This window comes from Dendropsophus ebraccatus, chromosome 5 (assembly GCF_027789765.1).
Source record: "Dendropsophus ebraccatus isolate aDenEbr1 chromosome 5, aDenEbr1.pat, whole genome shotgun sequence".
Lineage (NCBI taxonomy): Eukaryota > Metazoa > Chordata > Amphibia > Anura > Hylidae > Dendropsophus > Dendropsophus ebraccatus.
This window is the reverse complement of record NC_091458.1, coordinates 49,736,977-49,750,642: the sequence shown is the minus strand read 5'-3', so window position 1 is coordinate 49,750,642 and position 13,666 is coordinate 49,736,977. Positions and strand designations below refer to the sequence as shown.

Here is a 13,666-nt window from a genome sequence, read left to right as displayed (position 1 = left end):
TGAATTGTCAGAAATCCCCTTCAATAGAAGTTTCAATAACATTTCATCCAATTTTATTAAGTTTGTTGTGGTACACCAAACATTGCTGCTATATACAGTGGGGGAAATTTGATACACTGCCAATTTTGCAAGTTTTCCCACCGATAAAGAACATAGAGATGTGTAATTTTTATCATAGGTACACTTCCACTGGGAGAGACAGAATAAAATCAGAATAAAAGAAAAAAATATCCGGAAAAATCACATTGATTTATTAAAACATATGCATTTTAATGCATGGAATATTTATATGTAGTAAATATACATGTAGTATGCTTATAGCAACCAACCTTCTAGACCAAACGTTGTATGCAGTTACACTTATACAGTTATACAGTAATATATTGGCTGGAAAAATTTTATTACTACAGTCCTCGAGCTCCGAGTAGTTATGGCTTTGTTCCATCTTAAGAGAGGTTTTTTTTTATTTTTATTTTTAGGAAAGACAGAGTTTTAGATGACGTAAATGTCCCCCATCTACAAGTCTTGGAATGTTCTCAATAGTTCTCATAAAAGGACAGTTTCATTAATGGCGGCCATTTTTGCATGTATTTGAGTTAGGAGGCAGACATAATGGGGAGCAGGTACGATGCAGGACAATCTAGGAGACAAGAAAAGAACAAAAGTGAAGATTGTGGGAAAAAAGGAAAGAACACACCAAACACGTGAATTAAATTTGAAAAGCAAAGACAGTAAAGTCAAGATAAATGTAATTTTAAAGTCCTGTCCTGTTAACAGAGCTTTACATTTTTTTCTGAAAACAGTAAAAACTGGACGATTAGTAAGTTACATTTATTTAATGTTTACCTGCTTTTAGGTAGGGTTCCCATATGTCTAGCGGTTGCGCATAGTTTCCATCTGGTGTGCTGGTACAGGATCAAAAAACTTAATATATATATTTTTAAATTTTTTGAAAAACCACATTATAGGGGCAGTATGCCAGATGGTCCATAGGTCCCATGAGGCAACAATTGGTGTGTAAGATGTAGGACATTGCCACATATATGTGAACCCAGTCTTAGATCCCTGATATGCATAAACTTTGTAGAGCCTTACCCTCTATTACAGATATATTATACAGACTTCTTTTGCCTCCTAATTCACTAAGAGGAAGTGGTTATTATTATCTGCCTTGGTATAGATTTTCAGTGTACCAGTACACTTGTGATTGGCTTAGAGAAAGGTCAGGCTGTCAGAGCCACGTGTAGCATAAATGAATATTTAACTGAGCTGTTAACCCTTTCTATGCTGATCGGGTTTAACATTGCATAATGCTAATGTATGTGGACTGTGCAAAGTTGGATTAAGTGGCGGGGGGGGGGGGGTCAGTATGGAATAACTGAATATGATGGATTTAGTATGGAGAGAGAACAAGAGCAAATTAAAGGAGAATTACTTGCCATAACCCAGGGATGTGATGGCATGTCCTACTGATAGGTCATCACTTTACAACATAGTAATACACACTACCAGTTTACAATGCAAGTTCAGTGTATTAATAGTATGCTGTAAGCTCCCCCAGTGATGGCTACAGGTGGTCAGTAATATTTAATTCTATGTCTATTCTGGAGATTTAAAGCGAATGTACCATTAGTACATCGCTGTTTTGTTTTTTACATGAATAAACTGGTACCAACGCAGGGATGCCAGTGCTACAGCGTGTGCAGCGCCGTTTTATTCCCAAACATATGCCTGGCATGAACCTATGGGGCCCCAGGGGGACCACATCCCCTCCGAATCAATGGAGCTGTGTCACAGGGGGGAGGGAAAATTGTCACACTGTAAAGTTGCATGAGAGTTACCTAACCATAAGTTACCTGACCACTTAAGCTGCCACTTATCTAAGATAGACTAATACATTTGAATAGGTTGAGATCATACCTGTTGGGAGTTAGTTGGGGTTAAGTTGGGCTAACTCATAGTTAAAAGGTTTTTTTTTAGCAAATCCCACTAAAAACTGCCAACAAAGATTTGTAACCAGCTTAATGGACCCTAGAGGCCAGAGCCCTATTAATCTAATATTGCTAGCCTATCCTTAGGATAGGCCATAACTTTTTGAAGCCTGAACACTGGATATTTAGTTTAGTATTCTAAAAATGTCTTTAGTTCTACTGTGCATTATAAAAGAGGTTGTTCACGCCATGACAACCCCATCTGAAATGCAGGTAAAGGCTGCAGGGAAATGAATTATTAGGATCTTTTTCCATAACCCAATCTTCAGCCGTCCACAGCGACAAATCGAGATTGGTGCTTACTTGAAGTGTATTTACAAGGAACAATAAATCACATGGCGGGGGCCACACGAATGATCTCTGCATTGCGCGTCTCCTGTTTACACGGAGGGATGGGAGGCCAATAACAGTAAATTTTACTGCCGGACATGTTTACATGGGCCAATTATCGACCGAATGAGTGTTTCTAGAAATGCTCATTGCCAATAATTGGCCTGTGAGGGGGTTCCAGATGAAGGCATCACTTACAATGTCTAAAGGTTTTCAAACCTTTATAGGAATCTAGTTTCGTAGTTGAACGCTGCGGCATACTAGTCACATCTTTGCAATTTCACTTTAAAAGCAAATAAAAGAAAGAAAATGTTGCATGTAATAAATGCCTCAGCTGTATTCACTTCACATCCACTATAATCTATTGTCAGAGCAATGAACTGCAAGCTACTACAACAGAAAAAAGGGTTTGCGTTGCCTAGCAACAGCAGACCTGTCAAGCCGGGGATAAGGTTTCTATAGCAGATCATAGCTGTCAAAAGCCTGTAGGGCCTCGGGATTCACACATTAGGTTTGTGTGACACACGCGGAAACTCTGATGCCCTTGGAAGGGGTAACCAATACTACCCTGACGGCTGCTTTTAAAGGCAGCACCTGTTGCTTGTTGATTTGTCGTCCCCAAAAATAGAAGGGGAATCGCGAACCCTCGAAACGCCCTCTCCCAGGGAGAAATGAGCCTCTGTCTGGCCGGCAGTCAAACACTTCACAGGGACACCAGTTCTGCTCTCATCTTCTGCTCACAATTTGTGGTATTTAACCCCTGTGTGGTCAGTGTATTCAAGCAAGAAGACAACGCATGTAAAATACGACCAGGTTCAGATCGCTCAAGCGGAAAATCATCAAGTCGCTTTATTAGGAAACCTAAAGTTGCTAATGTGAGCTGAACATAAGGGCGGACTCAGACAATAAACAATAAGCCTCTCATAAAGTAATACAAAGAGGAAAAGATGGATAAGGGAGACTGGGGCTGACAGAGGGCAAAGAACACGACAGCTTTCCTGCGTCTATATCCGCATTAATGCAAGCTCAGACCTGGTGCCTAATGTTAGTGTCTATGTGCATCAGAAGTCTGCAGCTGCATATATTATATTACCTTCTCACATATCAATAATAACTAATATATCATGTATATACGTCTTATACATTACCATATAAACAAGGACAAGCCTAATAGCTATACCAACTGAAAATAATAGGTAGAACTTGTATTCATCTGGGTTTTTTTTTTATAAATACTTTATCTTCATGGACAAGATCTTTTGCAGTTTAACCAATTGTTGGTTAATACTTTATAAAATGCTTAATAATATTAAGTGACTCCACCATCCTGGTAAGTCCACCTCTATTTCCTGTCTATAACCCCCCACATTGCATCCACCTACCTTTTGACTGACAGCGATATGACATGGGTTGGACTTGCCTGGGCTCTTGCCATGCTAGGGAACGCCCCCCTGGGAACTTGAGCCATAAATCATTGTTTTCTTGCCAACAGGTCCACTTTAAGCAAGGTTCTTCTTATTTATTTTCAAAGTTGCATACTGAATACAGCAAAGTTTTGGCCCATAGTGTAGCAGCGCCATTGTCTGCTACAACATGGGTCAAAATGTTTATGTATATATCTGTATATCTGCAATATAAAGTGATGGTGGGAACACCTGGTAACCTGGTAAGGTATATTGGCATTATATAAAACTAGATCTACATGGTGGCATTAGACCTACTGTTTCAATTGGCTGGCCTTGTTGACATTATATTCTAGCAGCATAGGGAAAAGAAGTAAAGAAAGCCCCAATGCTTAGTGAGGCGCAAAAAGGCATGTGAGGATGTCCATTTGTTTTCGCTCCCATTATGATCCACAATATTTTTTGCTCCATCAACTAAATCATGAAAGCTGAACATGAAATAGCACCCATGGTATCCTAGGCATAGCCCACCTCAATAAATGGGTGAACGCTATTTACCATTGATAGGAACCCAATTGTTACTTTGCATTGAACCCCAGACTTTATCCAAGGGGTCTAAAAGAAATGTGGAATACCGAAGGATCCACCAAAAGAACAATTAGTAATAAATGCACCAAACACATTGACATAATAGTGGCCATGAATAGCTAGACTAGTGAATATCCAGAGACAGATCAAGAATATGTGTAGAAATGGCTGTGCAGATGACAAGATGAGCAAGGCAATAAACCACTGAGCCAAAACAAAAAAATATTAAAATATTAGTTGATCAGATAAATTCTATGACATCATAAATGATGTCATAGTCATGAGTTTGTGTCATTTCACCAACTCAACATATAGATAGAAGCTGGCACTAGAGCAGCATAAATGGGACAAGTATGTAAGAATACGCTAACAAGCAAGGAACTGTATAATTAGCACCAATACTTTGTGCAAGATGAATAAATTAAGCAATGCAAGATTGTGTCAAGTGGCTGCTGAATAATAAATCCTTACATTTCCTCCAGATCAGTTTCCATAACTTCCAGACAGAGCTCTATTTGTCAAATGTCGATGTCATACACACGATTGTACATCTGCACATGTAATCTCCTGTGTGACTAAATAATGTGATCTGTTAACAGCAAGATTATGGAGCATATTCCGAAGAGGAGGAGCTGGATGTGACCCCACTTAAAGGTTAATGAGCAGGCAAGTGTGCGGTGCAGATATCGTCTCAAAGTTAACAAGGTGAATGATGACCTGTGGCCTTTGGACGCTCTTAAAGGTCATGCACTAGGATGCACTAAGTCTTACCAAAAAATCACATTGAATACTCTTATCAGTTACATTTAAAAGCTTTGTGGATATGGATCCAGTGAAATCTTAACCACTATAATATGCTTTATGGAATATGGAATATGCTATTATTTACATAAATTCCATATAAATACAGTCCATATAAATTCCTTTTGGAGAGATTGTTTGGCTTAGCATAAAGTCAATGTTCTAAGGCTCCTTGACTGAGCAAGACTTGAATTGAAAGGACATCTCTTTACTCAAGTGTTGTGTGAGCTATTTTGCATATCCTTTCTTCCCAGAATTCTCAATGAAGCAGCAATTGTCTGTTAGTCTCCACACGTCTTTATGACGGGCTCTCCTTAAGGAGAGTCACTACCCCTTTTACCCACATCGATAGACCTCTCACTAGCCAGCCAACACCCTGCTCTGCACTGATGAGGGGCAAAAACCCTGAAACAGCTGTCTACAGATGAGAAGTCTTTCCTTTTGGAGGGATTGTTTGGCTTGGCATAAAATCCCCAGTTAATGTTCTAAGGCTCCTTGACTGAGCGAGACTTGACTTGAAGGGACATCTCTTTGCTCAAGAGGTGTGAGAGCTATTTTGCATATCCTTTTTTCCTATATAAATAAAGTGAAACCTGAGAAAGTCACCTGTTTCAAAAGAAATCAGACAGGCTGCTTTTTCTGTAATTTTTTTCCCATTGTAGTCTATGGAAGACAACACCTTAGAATTATATGTGCTCTGAACAGGGGCGGATTAACTTTACCATAGGCCCTGGGCTGTTCACCAAGCCTGGGTCCCCCCACCCCACTGTAACTATGGAAGCACTAGCCTGGCGTTCATAGTACAGGATAGATAATGTCATGATGTCCTGATTTGTGCAAAATTGCCATAAAAAAACAGTGATTTTTTGCAAATCATAGCGGAAGTGTAGCCAGGAGACAGTACACCACTGAAAGTATAAGTCTTTTTGGGTGGTCATGGGCCCCCCAGGAGCTCAGGGCCCCGGGCTGCCGCCCAAAACGCCCCTATTATAATCCACTACTGGCTCTGAATTATCTGGATGCAGATCCGCACTGCACCGCATGTCCAAACTGGGAGACATGCAAGGGGAGAAGCAGCATGGTTGCAGCAATAGAGAAGAGGAGGGAACATCTACAGCATCAGTAGGGGATCATTAGATAGGAGGCAGGAGGAGTGAGATTTTCAGTGTAGGGAGCCCACATGAGGCTGTACTGGGAAGTGAAGCTATGCTGGGGACTAAGTATTAAGTGAGAACCATGAGAAATAGGAATAGGAGAGGGAGCAATGTTAGGGACAGCAATAAAGGGAGCCATGCTGGGGGGTGGGGGGCACGAATGAAGGGAGGAGCCATGCTGAGGACAGAGAATGAAAGGGAAGCTATGCTAAGAATTAAGAATAACATGGGGAGCCATGCTCTGGACTAGAAACATCAGAGAGTAAAAAAGATGGAATACATTAGACCAGGAATTAGATGGGGAACCATGATAAAGACTGGGAATGAGATGGAGAGCCATGCTGGAAACCAAGAATGGGATAGAAAGCCATGTCATTGACCAGGAATGAGATAAGGAGACATGCTGGGGACCAGGAAATAGATGGGGAGCCATGCTGGGGACCGAGAATAAGAGGGGGCCATGCTTGGGATCATGGTGGAAAGCTGGAATAGTAACATATTAACATAGTTAATAAGGTTGAACGACAACAAGAGTTCGTCAGGTTCAACCTATGGACACCCTACTGTGTTGATCCAGAGGAAGGCAAAAACCCCTATGAGGCAGATAACAAACGCTCCATCACAGGGAGAAAATTCCTTCCCGACTCCAATGGCAATCAGACTAATCCCTGGATCAATGTGTCACCATAAATCTAATGCCCATAACTTGTAATATTATAGTTTTCAAGAAAAGCATCCAGGCCTCCCTTAATGAATCAGCCATGACAACATCATGCGGCAGAGAGTTCCATACTCTCACTGCTCGTACAGTAAAGAATCTGCGTCTGTGCTCATGGTGAAACCTTCTTTCCTCTGGACGTAGAGGATGCCCCCTTGTCATGGTTACTTTGTAGCCCCTCTGTTAAATACAAATAATAAGATTTAAAACCATGCATGGGTTCATTAGATGGAATACATGTTGTGGACTAGGATTGAGATGGGGTGGCATATTGAGGACCACAAATTAGATGAGGAGCTATATTAAGGACCTGAAATGAGATTGGAAGTCATGCTGAAGAATGACAGGGGGAGTTGTATTGTGGACTAAGACTATAACTGAGAACTCTGCTTGGGACTAGGAATGAGATGGTGAGCCACAATGAGGACCAGGAGTTAAATAGGGTGCTATTCTAGGGATACTAATTCAGATGGGGAGCCGTGCGGTGGAAAGGGAATGGAGATTACCATACTCGTATGAACCCATGATAAAATATTAGATTTTTCTGGCTCTGTGATCTTTTTGCTGTACATGCTTGTAAAGTCAATTAAACACTTTAACCTGTATACCATAAGAGGACCACCCTCCGTAAAAGACCAATATTACAAAGTTGCACCCCATGATGAATATTGTTTACGAGGCATTGTTTTATGAACATGTATTACAACCAGGATAATATAGTACAATGATCAGACTGATATACTGATAGTTGGACAGTTCTAGAGTGTGAAATCACACAAGAAGATTTTCCACCATGTTTCCTTGCAATTATGTTATCAGAAGAGACTCCTGCTGTGCTGCTGTTAGAGAAGCAGGGGCCAATTAAGTGAGAGAAGTCTTGCCGGTTTCATTATATGAATATCTGTACTTTAATTTGGCTGGAAAAATACAGCAAAGGGGAGGTACATAAAACGTAGGAGAAAGTTACAGAGTTATTAAAACAGCTGAGGAAAGCAATCACAGAGCCCCTGACTCCTCTTAATATAGAGCAGTCCTAAGGTAAGACTCCCACCTATTAGATATTTATTGCATTTACAATGGATACTAAAAATTTTAGTTAATGACAAAAAAAGAGAATATTATGGTATATAGTTCTAGTATTTTCTTACATTTACCTGTGGCCAACCCCCCTAAATGATCTGTTACTATGCATGGGGTGCCCTGATTACACATCTTTTTACAGTTTCTTGATACACACTTCTGTACCCGAGATATGTGGGCTTTGTCTAATAATTCAATTAATAATCAGGTGGGTGTAAACTTAAAGGGGTTGGCCACTTTATAGTAAAATTGGTCAGTGTACAGTATTAGTAAGTGTACTCACTGTATATACTGACAGCAGCTTCCTGTGTACCTCATAGAGCTAAAATCAGACTCCCCTCCTCCAGGCTGTTCTGTCCTGTGGTGATTCTGTCCATGAGATGGCCGACTTGAAGGAGCATGAGAACATGCCCTGCCCCCAAGTGTCCAAAATTAGGCCCGTATATGCCTATGATGGACACTGGGGGGCAAGGTCACATGCTCCTCCATGTCGGCCATATTATGGACAGAATCACCACAGAGCAGGGCAGCCCAGCCTGGAGGTAGGGAGTGTGATTTTAGCTCTATGAGGTACACAGTGAGCTGCTGTCAGTAAGTGCTGGGAGTACATTTACTAATACTGTCCACTGAATAATTTTACTATAAAGTGGCCAACCCCTCTAATTTTAATAATAGTAGTGACTAGGGATGGAACCCTCGGAAATGATTCCCCCTGTCTGCCCTCTCCGTGGAGAGGGTGGATACAGCGGGAGGACCGCCTGGAAAACTGGGATACAGCCATAACCATAGGCTGTATCCCAGTTTTCCAGGCGGTCCTCCCGCTGTATCCACCCGCTGCACAGAGCGAGCAGACAGCTGGAATCTGATGCCGAGCGTTCGGGTTCATACGAACCCGAACCTCGGCAGGTTCAGACCATCCCTAGTAGTGACTATCAGTTAATGGGTATGATTATAAATTAAGGGATGTATATTAAGTGTACATAACCCTCAGAGTGAAACATTGACACCCCCTGACTTTATAATCACACTAGTGATGAGCGAATACTGTTCGATCGAATAGATATTCGATCGAATAGTGAGATATTCGAATATTCAATATTCATACGACTATCCCTCGAATATTCGATAAATATTCGATAAGCGTTCAAATCCCCCAGCTTCCGGTTTCACCCTCCAAATGATCAAATAGATGTTGTTCACTAATCGAATACTTGTTTCCATAGACTTTAATGGGATCGAATATTCAAATATTCGCTGGATATTCGTACGAATATCGAATATTCGAATATCTCACTATTCGCTCATCACTAAATCACACCCATCACCTCCCAGTATTAAAATTAAAGGGGTACTCCACAGAAGAAATTTTATTCCTGTTAAATTCCTACCCATAATCTAAGCTTGTTTGTAATAGGTTTGCATGAATTAGGCCGTTTGTCTGCAGCACATCCTGACTCTGAAGCTGCAGAAAATCCTCACCACCTGGTCCACTTCCTGGTCCCCAATCTTCTGCTCCCCCCTTCCCCTTCTGAGACCAAAGTCAAGTGATCTGCCTCTTCTGTTGCCAGGCAAGCTGTAACACCTCATCTGTAACCCCACCTACCACTGATATCACACCAATCAGTAAGCACCTGGCCAAGAAGAAGGGAAACAATAAAACAGTAACAGCCTTCTGAGCAGTATAGGGGAAAGGAGACATTGTTGTTTCATCTATCTCTCTTTCTCTCTGTCTATGTAGATGCATAGATAGATGCATAGATATTTTGTTTACAGTGTAAAGCAGAAGCAGATTGAGCCAGTGATAAGCAGACATTAAAAGATTAGGCTGATACTTGGCAGTTGACTCTGGGGTGCACTGCATGCTGGGATGTAGTTTCCCAGCAGGCGCCATCTTGGATATAGACCAGCTTTTAGGAAAACAACTTGTAACTCAGAAATGGCTGCAGCTAGAAAGACAGGAGATGGCTCAAAATACTAAGGGGGACTTGGTGAGTAAAACCAGTAAGGTGTGGGAGCATTTCATTTTTTTTAGCTCTTGGGTGGAATAATACTTTCATTTCATGCCAATCTGACTATGAACTAAATTGCCAGACAAACTATAAACTCTTATATCTTTGGAAAATGCAACCTATGGGACAGCTACCTATGTGTAAAAGTTTACCTGTAGAGAGAGCTGTCAATCACTTTGCTTATTCTGGGTTAAGTTGTCAAGTGGGTTGTCCTATTCATTGATAGCTTTTAACACGCATGCACACATACACACATTTAGCCGTCAGTCACTGAGTAGGATCACCTGCATTACTATTTAGTAGCGGTCATGTCTGTTATCTTGTACCTGCTACGGGTCGCACTGTGCTTTGGTAATCTGTTCACTTTTCTGTTTATTCTTAGTGTACTTGTCTTCTAGCAGCTTCTCACCTGTGCTGAGCCGACTTCCTGGGGGATTGTACCCCCTCTAGTGGCAGGCACATGCCTGTTCACCTGTATTTAAAGGCTTAGCACACAAATTCTAGTAAATTCTAATCTGATCACCTGAGGATATTTATTGCTATCACTTCAGACCTCTGTGCTCAGTTGTTGGAGTGTTTCAGTCAACAAACCACGTCTGTGCTTCCTGGCAATCCACCACTTTCGTTGCTTACTCACTTTCCTCACAAAACTACAAATCAATATGCACAGCACCTCCTATTCTATTACAAATTGGACTGCATTGGACTGTGCTTCCTTTAAGGATATGGATATCAGTGATAATCTGAGCATTAAAGGGGAATATATACTAATATAGTTATACTGGTAGGACTCCAACCACCACTCTGCTCTAAAAGCAGTTGTCTGACTGATATATATATATATATATATATATATATATATATATATATATATATATAGTAAATGTAAAGAGATACAGTGTATATATGAGTTATAATATATATAAATATGTAGAGCTTTAGTTATATGTATCAGCCAGACCAGATCAGCAGAGTGGTGGTCAGTAACCTAGACATGGAGATGTCAACAAAGGGAGCAAAACAGTGGACAAATCAAAGAGAAAGAGGGAAGTTTGCTAAATGAATGTATTTGCAAAAATATTTCACTTGACAAGCCCTACAAGTATACCTATGCTAGTTGAGATGAGAATACCCCTTTAATTACTTAATACCACAGTGACGCATTTGTACCTCCGGGTATATTTCAGTGTTTGCTTTTGTGCCCATGAAACGGTATATGTGTTGTGTTTGTTAGTGACCTCTACTTTAACCTAAGCCAGGCTGTCATCATGTCATTGAGACCAGCTTTGATTAAGGTAGCTGACAGCAGACAGCAGCTAATTACTGCTCATAGTGATCGTGATTTGGAGTTGCCTAATTGTTGGGTTCAGTTGCATTGGTTCTGAAAATCCATCTTTATCCCGTTTCAGACACTGCATTTCTTTTATCAATGTCAAAGGCAAACTGCAGTTTACTGTGATACCATTTCATGTAAGATATGATCATGACATGTTCCTTTGCAGAAAGGAAAAGCATATTGTCTCATACATCCCCTGCCATTGAAAGAACATGGCACGGATACTAATCTCAGTTTCTTCCATGGAGCAAATGTAGGAAATACAAAGCCTTTCTAGTATGCAGGTAGGTAAGAGCAACAAAAATATAAATTGTAACGCCATAGGATTTTACATGTTTGAGAACGGTTGACAAGTGTATGATCACTAGAATGATGAAGACAAAAAGGTCAAGTTACATTCTTGTCTGTTTTTGAACAGTCCTATAGATATTAAATGGAGGTGCATGCTATAGATATTAAAGGGGTAGTCCACCAAAAAAAAATTTCTTTCAAATTAACTGGTGCCATAAAGTGCCAGAGATTTGTAATTCACTTCTATTAAAAAATCTTAAGTCTTCCAGTACTTATCAGCTGCTGTATGCCCAACAGGAAGTTGTATTATTTCCAGTCTGGAGAGCAGGGGAGGTTTTCTATGGGGATTTGCTGCTGCTTTGGACAGTTCCTGACATGGACAGAGGAGGCAACAAAGAGCACTGGGTCAGACAGGAAAGAAAACACCACTTCCTGCTGGACACACAGCAGCTGATAAGTACTGGAAGACTTAAGATTTTTTAATAGAAGTGAATTACAAATCTCTGGCACTTTATGGCACCAGTTGATTTGAAAGAAAAATTTTTTGGGTGGACTACCCCTTTAAATAAGGGTGCATGCATGGCTATCACTTGATTGAGAGAAGTTAAAGTGCCATAGGCAAAGTTATCACCCAGTTCAATCTTGAAGGGGTATTCCAGAGGAAACAAAATTCAAATCAACAGGTGCCAAAAAGTTATAAAGATTAGTAAATTGCCTCTATGTAAAAGTTAAGTCTTCCAGTACTGATTGGTTGCTGTATGCCCCGCAGGAAGTGGTGCGATTACCAATCTGACATTGCCCTCCCTGCTGGACAGTTCCTGACACAGACAGAGGTGGCAGCATAACTTTTCCAGAATACCCTTTAAGGCATTACAATTGATATTGTAAGATGCATAATATGCATGTCACACACTATATACATTTAATTCTATGGATCCCATGTTATCTATTGACAGTTGCCAGAGTGGGAAGAAGACTAATTCTGCTCAAAGCCCACCCTCGCAGTACAGAATGGAAGATATATCAAAGGGTATACACATATATTAAAAAAAACAAAAAACATAGGAAAGGTATCTTCATGCTAGAAACACTATAAACTACATCAGGGGTGTCAAACTCAAATACACCGTAGGCCAAAATAAAAAAAAATTGGAGAAAGTCGCGGGCCAACCTTAATATTTCATGAAGAGTGCATGCAACGTTTCTGGCCCTGCCAGAGCAGCGTGCAGCGTTCCTGGCATCCTGGCATCCTAAAGTAGTTCCTGGCAGCGTTCCTGGCATCCTAAGGTAAATGTCCCCACATGGTAGTTACTCATTTTATCCCTCAAGCAGTAGGTAATCCCATACTTGTGCCCCATGTAGTGCCCCCCATAGTTCCCCACATACTACCCAGGCCTACTATTAGAGCCCCACATAGTAGCCAGCCCTTTCAATAGTGTCTTATATAGTAGCCAGCCCTCCAAACAGTCTCTAATATAGTAGCCAGCCCTCCAAATAGTCTCCTATATAGTAGCAAGCCCTCCCTAATAGTGTCTTATATAAAAGCCAGTCCTAAAATAGATATACAATACCCCCCCCCCCCCCATAGTTTTATATAATAGCCAGCTATCCCCCAATAGTGTCTTATATAGTAGCCAGCCCTCCCAATAGTGTCTTATATAGTAGCCAGCCCTCCTCAATAGTGTCTTATATAGTAGCCAGTCCTCCTCAATAGTGTCTTATATAGTAGCCAGCCCTCTAGTTTCTTATATAGTAGCCAGCCCTCGAAATAGTCTCTTATATAGTAGCCAGCCCTCCCAGTAGTCTCTTATATAGTAGCCAGTCTGAGGGGCTGTCTGGACCACCCATATTATAATCTGCTGCAACATCAGGCAGGCCAGATTAAATACAGCAATGGAAAAGCATGGCGGGCCACAAATAATGGCACTGTGGGACAGATTTGGCCCACGAGCCCGAGTTTGACAT

General features: G+C 40.9%; 1 long non-coding RNA gene across 1 annotated transcript; it reads right to left on the bottom strand.

Moving 5' to 3' along the window:
* Window positions 1-230: 230 nt before the first annotated feature.
* LOC138793539 (uncharacterized) lies at window positions 231-2,670 on the bottom strand. The gene is made up of 2 exons (XR_011363294.1): window positions 2,520-2,670; window positions 231-640 (listed from the first exon to the last, which is right to left on the bottom strand). It is a non-coding gene; the product is annotated as an uncharacterized lncRNA (long non-coding RNA).
* Between the last annotated feature and the right edge of the window lie 10,996 nt (window positions 2,671-13,666).